This window comes from Microcaecilia unicolor, chromosome 2 (genome assembly GCF_901765095.1).
Source record: "Microcaecilia unicolor chromosome 2, aMicUni1.1, whole genome shotgun sequence".
In the NCBI taxonomy this organism is placed as follows: domain Eukaryota; kingdom Metazoa; phylum Chordata; class Amphibia; order Gymnophiona; family Siphonopidae; genus Microcaecilia; species Microcaecilia unicolor.
This window is the reverse complement of record NC_044032.1, coordinates 657,040,390-657,055,216: the sequence shown is the minus strand read 5'-3', so window position 1 is coordinate 657,055,216 and position 14,827 is coordinate 657,040,390.

The window sequence follows — 14,827 nt, the reverse complement described above, 5'->3', positions numbered from 1 at the left end:
ACACATGTATATATATGTATATCGTTATAAAGTCCATGAAATGTGGTTGGCATTCGTGCCAATTGCCTGGAGGTCTATAAAACAGGACAACATTTAGATGGTCGAGCAAGGATGCATGATGGATTCTTACTGAGGCTATTTCAAGATTTATTTATTTTATTTATTTACAGCATTTGTATCCCACAAGATGAGGCGTTATAGACTCAGCTGTTGTTGTTATGATGAATTGGGATTTATGGATTAATGCTATGCCTCCGCCTCCTCATTTTTCTTTTCTTGTCCAATGAGTGATTTTATAACCTGGGGGACATAGATCTAAGATTCTGGGGTCACTTTGATCATGGAGCCAGGTTTCAGTAATAAGTAGAAGGTTGAGGTTATCAGTCGTAATACAGTCTGTTAGGTGTTGATGCCCCTGTATAAGTCGTTGGTGAGGCCCCACCTAGAGTATTGTGTTCAGTTTTGGAGGCCGTATCTTATGAAAAATGTGAAAAAAATGGAAGGGGTGCAAAGAAAAGCTACAAGAATGGTATGGGATTTGCGTTACAAGACGTATGAGGAGAGACTTGATGACCTGAACATGTATACTCTGGAAGAAAGGAGAAACAGGGGTGATATGATACAGATGTTCAAATATTTGAAAAATATTAATCCGCAAACGAACCTTTTCCGGAGGTGCGAAGGCGGTAGAACGAGAGGACATGAAATGAGATTGAAGGGGGGCAGACTCAAGAAAAATGTCAGGAAGTATTTTTTCACAGAGAGAGTAGTGGATGCTTGGAATGCCCTCCCGCGGGAGGTGGTGGAAATAAAAACGGTAACAGAATTCAAGCACCCGTGGGATAAACATAAAGGAATCCTGTTCAGAAGGAATGGATCCTAAGGAGCTTAGCCGAGATTTGGTGGCAGAGCCGGTGGCGGGAGGCAGGACTAGTGCTGGGAAGACTTATACGGTCTGTGCCAGAGCCGGTGGTGGGAGGCGGGACTGATGGTTTGGAGGCGGGGATAGTGCTGGGCAGACTTATACGGTCTGTGCCAGAGCCGGTGGTGGGAGACGGGGCTGGTGGTTGGGAGGTGGGGATAGTGCTGGGCAGACTTACACAGTCTGTGCCCTGAAAAGGACAGGTACAAATCAAGGTAAGGTATACACAAAGAGTAGCACATATGAGTTTATCTTGTTGGGCAGACTGGATGGACCATGCAGGTCTTTTTCTGCCGTCATTTACTATGTTTCTATTGTTGTTTTATTTACTACTGATCTGGCGTTCATATAACCCAGTTGGATTACTTGGTAAGGGTCAGTTAGGTTTGAGGTTGTATTGATTTTTATTAATTGCTTGTTCTCTTGCATTTTCAGTTTGAATTGTCCTTTCTTTCATTTTTCATTGATTATGTCCTCGTGTGGTAGTTCTTCCATTCTTCTGGTTATTATTATTTTGGTGGGATATATTATTATTGGGTGACAAGATTGAGTATTGTAGGTATGTTATTGGTAACTGTGAAAGGGGTAGTTAGTGTGTGATGGATAAGAGATAAGGAGTAAATTATTAGTAACAGTTTAGCGGCTTTCATTTTGGTGTCAGTCAAGTGTGGTATTAATAGTTGTTAATGGGTGGGATAATTCCACATATACCCTGCTTATAAGTTTGATATATTATTTAGAGCAATATACACTCATATATAGTAAACGTTATTAGTAGAGCATATATCTTACAGATATCAGTATAGACATGAGAAATACAGTCATAGAAAGTAATTACTAGAGAAGCATAAACCTTTCAAATAGTAAATAAATGTGAATATTGCAACAAGACAATTAGGTGTAGAGGGAGTGCAGAGCAGTTCAAATATTAGTGAAAGATCAAAAGTGGTTGCACAGCCTACGCGTCGAACTTGTGCTCCTTCTCACGATAGTAACCCAGGTGTTCCTTCCACCGGAACAGCAATTCCCTCCTCTCTCCACTCAAATCGATCGTTATGGGCCTCCGCTTCCACCCACAGGAGACACCACCGGGCCCCAGTACACCAAGACGCCTGGAGACTCCTTCAAGTGCCACCACACTCCGCGTCTTCCCAGCGCTGCAGGTGACTTCTTCCCCTCGCCTGATCACCGCTCTTGTATTTCGCTGATCGCCATTCCTTCTGTCTACCGCAACAGCTTTAATCTTCCACAAGAGCCGATCCGATACTTACAGCAGCGTGGGCCTGATTGTGAGCGCCAGTCTCTTAAATCTCTTGCTTCCAGTCTGCAACGTCTGCTGCCACGTGACTTCGATGCTAGGGAATTAGTAGTCGCTCAGATTCGGTGGCGGGACCTCGCAGCGGTTCGTCGGGTGTAATAGAAGATGGAAATTCTGTACGTCACCCCGACAAGCTGCACCATTACATAGTAACATAGTAGATGACGGCAGAAAAAGACCTACACGGTCCATCCAGTCTGCCCAACAAGATATATGTGCTATTTTTTGTGTGTACCTTACCTTGATTTGTACCTGTCCTTTAAAGGGCACAGACCGTATAAGTCTGCCCAGCACTATCCCCGCCTCCCAACCACTATCCCTGCCTCCCACCACTGGCTCTGCCACCCAATCTCGGCTAAGCTCCTTAGGATCCATTCCTTCTGAACAGAATTCCTTTATGTTTATCCCACGCATGTTTTAATTCCGTTATTGTTTTCATTTCCACCACCGTTGAGATCTCGACCTCTTGGACCAGGTATACTCTGTGCAGGCCAATTCAGCTTCGAAGAATGAGGGACTCAGATGTAATCAATCAGGCCGGGCTGATCGTCGCTTCGCTTCATATGTGCTCCACAGAAGTATTCACTCGGGTCAGGTCAATCGAAGAAACAAATCGGAGAAAGTTTTTCTTTACTCAGCGCATAGTTGACTTTGGAACTCATTGCTGGAGAATGTAGTGACAGCGGCTGACATCGCTGAGTTTAAAGGGGGATTGGACAGATTCCTGAAGGAAAAGTCCATTGATCATTATTAAATTAACATTTTTTGGGTTTTGCTGGCAGTGCCGTAGCGAGGGCGGCTGACACCTGGGACGGTTTGCCGCTACGCACCCCCCTCGGCGCGCCTGCACTCCCCCCGGAGCGCATTCTTACCAAAGGGGGTGGGTGGGAGAGCCGCTCCGCCCTGAGTGCACGTTGCTGGGAGCTGCGTCGGCTCCGCTGGTTCCCTGCTCTCTCTGCCCCAGAACAGGAGGTAACCTGTTCCGGGGCAGAGAGAGCAGTGAACCAGCAGAGCCCGACACCCCCCCAGCGGCGTGCACCCGGGGCGGACCGCCCCACTGCCTCCCCTTCCTACGCCACTGCTTGCTGGGTTCTTGAGGCCTGGATTGGCCGCTGTTGGAGACAGGATGCTGGGCTTGATGGACCCTTGGTCTTTTCCTAGCATGGTGGTGCTTTAGTGTCTTAGTATTGTTTTTTTCCATAATTGTTTTCATAGTTCTGTTCATTTGAGTATGTAATGTATTTATCTGATGGAACATCGTTTTGTATACAATGTTTTGCAACTTTACTTTAAAAAAATTAATTAAAAAAAATTTGAACTAAGAAAGGGGAGGGTGGGAGGATGTCCATGATGCTTGGGGGGGGGGGGGGGGGGGGGGGTTAGTGCCACATGGTTTGGTAAGGCAGTGTTTTTCATTTGCCTATGCAGTTCTCCTGCTGTGAAAAGGGCTACATTTCCAGAAGCAACACTCGGATGCTAACCTTAAATACAAATATCAACTTTTCCCTCTTTATCACGATTTTTAGTTTTTCTTTCCTTTGTTTATTTATTGGGGATTCTTTAAGCACCTGCAGGAAGAAAATTCAGCCAGTTCTACTTTCTTTCTCGTTTAAATCTGTCCCTTAAACCATGGAACATTTTAAAGGCGAGAGAGCTGGGAAGTGGTCTTAGCTGTGCCTCTCCTTTCCTCCTGGGTGGGAAGGAACAGGCAGGACCTTTTGAAGGGACAAGGTGAAAGGAGAGCTGATTGCAGGGCAGAGAGGAGTGGCTGCCTGCCATACACTGAGCAGGTCTGCACATGCCAGGGACCTGGAAGCCTTTCTGCTCTCTCCGGGAGCATCTAAGCGGTAGTTATTAAAAAGAACATCACCCTCCCAGAACAGCAGGTACCAGGCTTCCACCTCTGGGTGGGGTAAATTGGTGGACACCAGAGCAGGAAACCTGACCCTGAGCTTTAGCCAGCCACCTCAGCAGCTTGATCGGAGCTCAGATAAGTGAGTGTATAAATTGCAGGTGAGCAGGGTCTCTTCATCTCAGGTTGAGCCCAGCTTCCTCTCACTCACTCTCCAGCAATATCTCTCACAAATATATTAAACAAAATGGGCCCCAGCACCGACCCCTGAGGAACCCCACTGCTCACCATCCTTTCCTCCGAGCGAATTCCATTTACCACCACCCTCTGCCACCTGTCGGTCAACCAGTTTTCTATCCAGTTCACCACTTTCGGTCCTAAGTTCAGCCCTTTCAGCTTATTCATGAGTCTTCTGTGGGGGACCATATCAAAGGCCAAAGAATGGCCTGTCGGTTATTTCTTTCTTCAGCACATTTTAATTCATATTTTGATATCATACATACTGTGTTCCACCAGTATGAAGCATCTAACACGTTTGTATTTTTCCAGTTGCCTAGAATCATCTGCAGGGCAATGGAGATTAAGGCATCAACACCTCCTTTCTTCTACTAGTTATACCCCTGTCTGTGCAGCCTAACATCCTTCTGGCCACGGCTGTCACCTTGTCACATTGTTTCTTCACCTTCATATCCTCCGACACCAACACCCCAAGGTCTCTTACTAATCTCTCCCCTCCTATTCAGTATCTCTCTTTTGGTTTTCTACATCCCAAATGCATCACTTGTGCTCATGCTCAATAACCAATCTTCATTCTAACCATTCATACTAACAAACTTTCTCAGCTTCAAAACGATCCCCTTTGACTCTGGCCGAGTTTTGCATTGCGTCTTCAGAAAGGGAATCTAAAAATGAACATAAATTTTATCCATACCTTCTTCACACAAGCTGAAATGTATTCTTTAACCATAAGCTCCTACATTCATTCTTAAATAAAGTAATAAAATAACATACATAGTAACATAGTAGATGACGGCAGAAAAAGACCTGCACGGTCCATCCAGTCTGCCCAACAAGACAACTCATGTGTGCTACTTTTGTGTATACCCTACTTTGATTTGTACCTGTGCTCTTCAGGGCACAGACCATATAAGTCTGCCCAGCACTAGCCCCGCCTCCCAACCACCAGCCCCGCCTCCCAACCACCGGCTCTGGTACAGACCGTATAAGTCTGCCCAGCACTATCCCCGCCTCCCACCACCGGCTCTGGCACAGACCATATAAGTCTGCCCAGCGCTATCCCTGCCTCCCAACCTCCAGTCCCGCCTTCCACCACTGGCTCTGACACAGACCGTATAAGTGTGCCCCACACTATCCCCGCCTCCCAACCTCCAGCCCCACCTCCCACTACCGGCTCTGCTATCCAATCTCCGTTAAGCTCCTGAGGATCCTTTCCTTCTGAACAGGATTCCTTTATGTTTATCCCACACATGTTTGAATTCCGTTACCGTTTTCCTCTCCACCACCTAGCGCACATGAATTGAAGTTCAAGGGGCGCAGACTCAGGAGTAAAGTCAGGAAGTATTTTTTCACGGAGAGGGTGGTAGAGATGAAAATGGAATTCAAACATGTGTGGGATAAACACAAAGGAATCCTGTTTAGAAGGAATGGATCTACGGAATCTTAGCAGAGATTGGGTAGCGACGCCGGTATTTGCAGAGTAAAACCGATGCAGGACGCACTTCTACGGTCTGTGACCTGATCGTAACTGTATAGATATGGAGGGGCTGTCACAAGCATAGCACATGTCCCAAGTGGTGAGTCAGGATCCCTCCCTTGCACTAAGTAGAACTTGCAGCCCTCCAAGTGGTTCTGAGTCAAACTTTAGTTGGACTTACCACTGCCAACCCAAGGGCACGGAAGCAGATAGCTCCGCTGACCCTTACCTGGAAATCCAGCTAAAAACGGCCAAACGACCCTCAGCGGTCCGTAACCGACAGATCGCCAACAGTTACAGCTACAGCTGCAGCAGACTCGATCCGCGGTCTCGCCAATTGGAACAATCGATCAATTGATCTCGTGGATGTCCTCAGTCTGATCACCTACCCAGGCCAGTCCGAAACCGGGGCCCCGATCGAAATGGAAAACGATAGCAGAGTCAGTGCTCGCAGCGGTGAAGAAAGACCGAGCTAAGGCTGAATCGATCGGAAACATTTCGTCAATAGTGGCCAAACGACCAAAACAAGCAGTCACGGGCACAGACCCTGCTGACCTGCAGCTGTTGGACTATGTGGATCCCTGGAGGCCCGACCGGACAGACTGCCAGATACTCCGCCGCACCTACGGAGGAGAGAGAGGTAGGCGATCCCTTCCCCACGGAAGAACACGCGAAACTCGGCCGACAGCGGCTGGCGAGGAGACGCTGGCAAACAACCGATAACCAGCGTCTGGGGCTAAACCGACTGCCGAACCACGTGGTACTTAACTGATGGCGCTGAGTGGAGCGAAGCCGGTAGGCAAGCGGTGATCAGCGGCCATCACTAACCTGATCACTGAACCCCAGAAGGAGGCTCCAGATGACATCGCAGCACCCCCGGAGCAGGGAGATCAGTTGGACCCAGTCGATGGCGGCGACACCCAGAACGGAGGACTGTGAGGAGGAATGGAGGACACCGCTGCAAACCCAGCCCAGAGCGGGTGAGACGAGCAGGGGATCCAGGGTCGAGGAGCCCACCACAGATCGATATGCCATCACCCGCCCCGAGAGCCGGTAGGGCTCCCCACCATGCCTAGGGTTGTGCAGCCTCCCACAACATCACCTGATGGGACGAAGCCTCCAGTTGATCGAATGCCCGCCTAGGACGCTGCATTGAGGAGAGAGGTGGCTGGCGGCGTGGTAGACCCGGAGACTAGAGACGAGGGGGGGGAGCCGAGATCGGGGAGGCAGGTGAACATCGGCGCAAAGACTCACATGGACATTTGTGAATGATGAGTGGACTGTAATTTGTTATCTCTACATGTTTGTTTGCCGCATGTGTTTTTATTTACTCTGCTGTTTGCTGATTAAAATGCACCCAGGCATCGGAAATAGTTGTTTGATGCAGTTAATCCTGGTTATTTGCTCGTCTCGAACTGAGACAAAGGCGTACACCAAACTGACAAATTTGATTGTTTAATTTGTTTTGGGAGGGGGGAGATGATGACATCGAGTGGTATTGGAAATAGAGATTAACCAAAGACTAACTAGACAAGGAGAAACCTACAGTTCAACACGAATAGACAGGTCACCACCACTCCAGCCCATTAATACAGTAACCAATGATCTAGTTCGGGACATGGATGTGTGACCCAGACATCCTCACACTTAGGTGGCCGCGGCTGAACCTAGACAGCAGCCTCACACCATCACACCTGCACACCTGAACGACCCGAGTGAGGGCGAAAGGGAAAGTCCACAGACATCCCCAGGACGGAATAGGGCAACCCGCTGGAAACAATAACGCACACGGAACTCATCGTGAGCTGCCGCTGCGACCAACCAGGTACTAAGGCTTGATCTGATGTGAAACCGGGGTGCTGCCCTAGGTGGACTTGGTCCCCATCTGTCCCAGGAGAAACGATATAGATTTACTTCTATACGCAGTCAACATGAACATCAACAAACTGCTCATGACAATCTACTTCCTCCCCATAATCTACCACGCATGGACCACTCCCAATACAAACAACCACCTACCCACAGCACACAAACCCTATAGGCAATACAACTACAGCACACCAGACCAAAAGAATAATAACCAACTAAAAGGAAAAACAAATACATCCGGAAATAACCAACAGAAAGGGAAGAAAGGACACAACAGAAACAGATACCAAGACAACAGGCAACTAATAAAAATTAACACATCCATGTCCCAAAATGAACCTTACCGATCAATCCAAATGGGATACGTAAACGCCAGATCAGTAGTAAATAAAACAGAGACTATAACTGACTGGATCACTTCAGACAATCTTGACCTACTATTCATCACTGAAACATGGATTCATGATCTTAAAGACCCCATAATCTTAGATTTATGCCCACCAGGATACAAAATAACCCACTGGACAAGAAGCGGAAAAAGAGGAGGAGGAATAGCCATAATATACAAATCTGAGTTCATCATCACAGCCACAGCCGAATCCATTCTGCCACAACTTGAAATCGCCTCGGTAAGAATTACCCCCCCAAACCTGCAGGAACACCTTAACGCAGTCCTGCTCTACAGACCGCCAGGCAACTGGCAAGATTCCCAAACACACTTTATGGACTTTATCTCGAACACTTGTGTCTCTACCTCAAATCTTATCATAATAGGAGATATCAGCCTCCACCTTGAAGATCTCAACTCAACAAACACCCAAGAATGCAAAGAGTTCCTACAACTATGGGATCTACATAGGACAAACAAGCAACCAACTCACATCAAAGGACACACACTAGACATCATCACATACAAATTCAATTCTGACTCAAACCTTATACTAACAGACACAAAATGGACACCCGCACCATGGTCCGACCACTATAAAGCAATCATCTCCCTCCAGTGGTGAACGAAAGGCTCACCAAATAAACAAGAACAAAAATCCTATACCACGAGAGGAAAATTAGAGCCGGTAATATTTTGGCAAGAGATCTACTATAACGGATGGACAATAAAGGCAGATACAAACCAATTCCTCCTAGAATGGGACGAGATATGTAGATCCATATTAGATAATATTGCCCCAATCCAAACCAGAACTTCACATAGAAAAAAACCTAACACCATGGTTCAATGAAGAACTGAAAAAACTTAAAACACAAGTTAGAAGGCTAGAACGTGCATGGAACAAAGACGACCCCACACTTACGCCTGGAAACAACTCCATAGAAAATACAAATATACCATAAGACAAACTAAAAGATTATATTACAAAACTGAAATTGGACCAAACTACAAGGATACGCATAAACTCTTTCAACTCGTGAATAAAATACTAGATATTACTCCAGTCACAACCAACAGCAAAGATGCACCAGGAACAGACAATCTCGCGAGATACTTCAATGAGAAAATCGTACAATTACGACTTAAGATACCTGTCAGTACCATCAACTATGCTGAACTCCTTGAATGTCTAGACCCAGACCCTGGCGTATACCCAGCAGACAGAACCTGGACCAGCTTTGAGACACTATCAGAAGATATAATCTCCCAAACGCTCAAAAGATTTGCCAAATCTCATTGTAAACTAGACATATGTCCTAACAACCTTATGACATCTGCTCCTCAACAATTTATAACAGACATAATGAAACACTTGAATTATATGTTACAAAATGGACTCTTCCCGAAGGAGAAAGGAAACATTTTACTCACCCTTTTACCTAAAGACGCAAAGAAAAGTGCTAGTGAACTAACCAACTACAGGCCAGTAGCATCCATTCTCTTAATAACCAAACTAACGGAAGGAATGGTGACCAAACAACTAACAAACTATTTAAATAAATTCTCAATACTTCACGACTCCCAATCAGGATTTCGGTCTTACCACAGTACTGAAACAGGTCTAGTTACACTCATGACTAAATTCAAACAACTGATTGCAACTGGAAAAAACATACTACTCCTACAATTTGACATGTCAAGCGCTTTCGACATGGTTGATCACGGAATACTACTACATATCCTTGAGTACTTTGGAATTGGAGGTAACGTTCTCAGCTGGTTCAAGGGATTCCTAACCACACGATCATACCAAGTGACATCTAACTCGACCACCTCAGCCATATGGACACTTGAATGCGGAGTCCCATAAGGATCCCCCCTTTCGCCGACTTTATTCAACTTAATGGTGATACCCTTGGCCAAACTATTATCGAACCAAAACCTCAACCCATACATATACGCAGACGACGTAACGATCTACATCCCATTTAAACAAGATTTAAAGGAAATTTCCAGTGACATCAACCAAAGTCTCCATATCATGCATTCATGGGCGGATGCATTTCAGCTGAAACTTAATGCAGAAAAAACCCAGTGCCTAATACTTACCTCTCAACATAATACGAACAAATTCACCACCATTAACACACCAAATCTGAACCTTCCAATTTCGGATACCCTAAAAATTCTTGGAGTTACCATCGATCAACACCCAACACGAGAGCCACGCGAAAAACATAACCAAGAAGATGTTCCACTCAATGTGGAAATTAAAAAGAGTAAGACCTTTCTTCCCAAGGACTGTTTTCCGTAGCTTGGTGCAGTCAATGGTGCTTAGTCATCTGGACTATTGCAATGCACGCTACGCCGGCTGTAAAGAGCAAATAATCAAGAAACTTCAGACAGCCCAGAACACTGCAGCTAGACTCATATTCGGCAAAACAAAATATGAAAGTGCTAAATCTCTACGAGAAAAACTACACTGGCTCCCACTTAAAGAGCGCATCACGTTCAAAATATGCTCCCTAGTTCACAAAATCATTCACGGAGACGCACCAGCTTACATGTCAGACCTGATAGACTTCCCACCCAGAAATGCTAAAGGATCATCCTGCACATTCCTTAATCTGCACTTCCCAAACTGCAAAGGCCTAAAATACAAATGAATGCATGCGTCGAATTTCACCTACTTGAGTACACAGCTATGGAACGGACTGCCGCGCAATTTAAAAATGATTTACGAACTAACCAATTTCCACAAACTACTGAAGAGCCATCTCTTTAATAAGGCATACCACAAAGATCAACAAATGTGAACATACACCACTCCTCAACAGATATTCAGAACTGTCTTATAATATCTGCTTGTTATATTACTTCATGCTTTATCATGTTACCCAAGAATCTTCTGTTACACTAAATGTCTACTTTCTAATGTATTTCTACTATTCATGACGTATTGTAAGCCACATTGAGCCTGCAAAGAGGTGGGAAAATGTGGGATACAAATGCAATAAATAAAATAAAATAAATAAATTTTAAGGGGCTTCGACATTGGCTTCAGAACTGTTAGTTCAGGAACAGTGCTGGGAGGACATTTACGGTCTGTGCCCTGAGAAAGGCAGGGACAAATCAAACTTGGGTATACATATAAAGTATTACATACCATGTAAAATGATCATCTTGTTGGGCAGACTGGATGGACCGTTCAGGTCTTTATCTGCCGTTATTTACCCATCCGACTCATACGCTTCTCAATTCCTCACCCTAACTTCCTCCTTCAACCTCCGACTGAGCTCCACCACCTCTACTCACAAATCTGGTCACTGTCTTGATCTCGTCCTCTCCTCTACCTGCTCGCCCTCTAATCTCTGCGTCTCTGCTCTTCCCATTTCTGACCATCACCTGATCACATTCACACTTCATCACCCTCCCCCTCAGTCCCACCCAACACTAACCACTACCTCCAGGAATCTCCAGGCTGTTGACCCCCCCACCTTATCCGCTAGTATCTCCGATCTCCTCCCATCCATCACGTCCTCCGAGTCCGTCGACAAGGCTGTTTCCAAGTACAATGCCACTCTCTCCTCCGCCCTAGACACCCTTGCACCGTCTGTTTCCCGTCCCACAAGGCACACTAATCCCCAGCCCTGGCTTAACCCTTGCACCCGTTACCTTCGCTCCTGCTCCCAATCGGCTGAACGCCTATGGAGGAAATCTCGCACCCATACTGACTTCATTCACTACAAATTCATGCTATCCTCCTTCCAGTCCTCCCTATTCCTCGCCAAACAGGACTACTACACTCACTTGACTAACTCCCTCAGCTCTAACCCTCGTTGTCTCTTCGCCACCCTCAACTCCCTCCTCAAAGTGCCCTCCGCTCCCACCCCCCCTCACTCTCTCCTCAATCACTGGCTGACTACTTCCGCGACAAAGTCCAGAAGATCAACCTCGAATTCACCACTAAACCTTCTCCTCCTCTTCATCCTATCACCCACTCCCTCAACCAATCAACCCAGGCCTCCTCCACTTTTCCTGATATCACCGAAGAGGAAACCGCCCATCTTCTCTCCTCCTCGAAATGCTCCACCTGTTCCTCAGACCCCATCCCCACCAACTTACTTATCCTACTATCACCCCTCCCATCTGTCATATCCTCAACCTCTCTCTCTCCACTGCGACTGTCCCTGACACCTTCAAGCATGCTGTTGTCACACCTCTCCTCAAAAAACCTTCACTTGACCCTAACTACCACCCCATCTCCCTCCTACCCTTCCTCTCCAAAATACTTGAACGCGCCGTTCACAGCCGTTGCATTGATTTTCTCGCCTCTCATACCATCCTCGATCCGCTTCAATCTGGCTTTCGCCCACTTCACGACAGAAACGGCATTATCCAAAGTCTGTAATGACCTGTTCCTCGCCAAATCCAAAGGTCATTACGCCATCCTCATTCTCCTCGACCTGTCCACCGCTTTTCACACTGTCAATCACAACTTACTTCTTGACACACTGTCCTCTTTTGGGTTCCAGGGCTCTGTCCTCTCCTGGTTCTCCTCTTATCTCTCCCATCGTACCTTCAGACTACACTCTCATGGCTCTTCCTCCACCCCTATCCCACTCTCTGTTGGAGTCCCTCAGGGTTCTGTCCTTTGACCCCTTCTTTTCTCTATCTACACCTCTTCCCTGGGCTCCCTGATCTCGTCTCATGGCTTCCAGTATCATCTTTATGCTGACGACACCCAGCTTTATCTCTCCACACCTGACATCACTGCGGAAACCCAAGCCAAAGTATCGGCCTGCTTATCCGACATTGCTGCCTGGATGTCCAACCGCCACCTGAAACTGAACATGGCCAAGACCGAACTTCTTGTCTTCCCACCCAAACCCACTTCCCCTCTACATCCACTCTCTATTTCGGTTAATAACACCCTCATCGTCCCCGTCTCATCTGCCCGCAACCTCGGTGTCATCTTCGACTCCTCCCTCTCCTTCTCTGCGCATATCCAGCAGATAGCCAAGACCTGTCGCTTCTTCCTCTATAACATTAGCAAAATCCGCCCTTTCCTCTCTGAGCACACCACCCGAACTCTCATCCACTCTCTCGTTACCTCTCGCCTTGACTACTGCAACCTACTCCTCACTGGTCTCCCACTTAGCCACCTATCCCCCCTTCAGGCCGTTCAGAACTCTGCTGCACGTCTTATCTTCTGCCTGAACCGATACACTCACATCACCCCTCTCCTCAAGTCACTTCATTGGCTTCCGATCAGGTACCGCATTCAATTCAAGCTTCTGCTACTAACCTACAAATGTACTCGATCTGCAGCCCCTCCTTACCTCTCAACCCTCATCTCCCCTTACGTTCCTACCCGTAACCTCCGCTCTCAAGACAAATCCCTCCTTTCAGTATCCTTCCCACCACCGCCAACTCCAGGCTCCGCCCTTTCTGCCTCGCCTCACCCCACGCATGGAACAAACTCCCCGAGCCCATACATCAGGCCCCCTCCCTCCCCATCTTCAAATCTCTGCTTAAAGCCCACCTCTTCAATGTCGCCTTCGGCACCTAACCTCTACACCTCTACCCAGGAAATCTAGACTGCCCAACTTGACATTTCGTTCTTTAGATTGTAAGCTCATTTGAGCAGGGACCGTCCTTCTTTGTTTATTTTGTACAGCGCTGCGTAACCCTAGTAGTGCTCTAGAAATGTTAAGTAGTAGTAGTAGTATGTTACTATGTTAAATATGACCTACCTGTCAACCAAATGTTTCAGTGGTTACAGTTACATAAGTACATAAGTGATGCCACACTGGGAAAAGACCAAGGGTCCATCGAACCCAGCATCCTGTCCACGACAACGGCCAATCCAGGCCAAGGGCACCTGGCAAGCTTCCCAAACGTACAAACATTCTATACATGTTATTCCTGGAATTGTGGATTTTTCCCAAATCCATTTAGTAGCGGTTTATAGACTTGTCCTTTAGGAAACCGTCTAACCCCTTTTTAAACTCTGCCAAGCTAACCGCCTTCACCACGTTCTCCGGCAACGAATTCCAGAGTTTAATTATGCGTTGGGTGAAGAAACATTTTCTCTACTTTGTTTTAAATTTACTACACTGTAATTTCATCGCATGCCCCCTAGTCCTAGTATTTTTGGAAAGTGGGAGCAGACGCTTCACATCCACCTGTTCCACTCCACTCATTATTTTATATACCTCTATCATGTCTCCGCTCAGCCGTCTCTTCTCCAAGCTGAATAGCCCTAGCCTCCTTAGTCTTTCTTCATTGGGAAGTCGTCCCATCCCCGCTATCATTTTAGTCGCCCTTCGCTGCACCTTTTCCAATTCCACTATATCTTTCTTGAGATGCGGTGACCAGAATTGGACACAATACAAAAGGTGCGATCGCACCATGGAGTGATATAACAGCATTATAACATCCTAACACCTGTTTTCCATACCTTTCCTAATTATACCCAACATTCTATTCGCTTTCCGAGCCGCAGCAGCACACTAAGCAGAAGGTTTCAGCGTATTATCGACGACGACACCCAGATCCATTTCTTGGTCCGTAACTCCTAACGCGGAACCTTGCATGATGTAGCTATAATTTGGGTTCTTTTTTCCCACATGCATCATCTTGCATTTGCTCACATTAAACGTCATCTGCCATTTAGCCGCCCAGTCTCCCAGTCTCGTAAGGTCCTTCTGTAATTTTTCACAATCCTGTTGTGAGTTAACGACTTTGAATAACTTTGT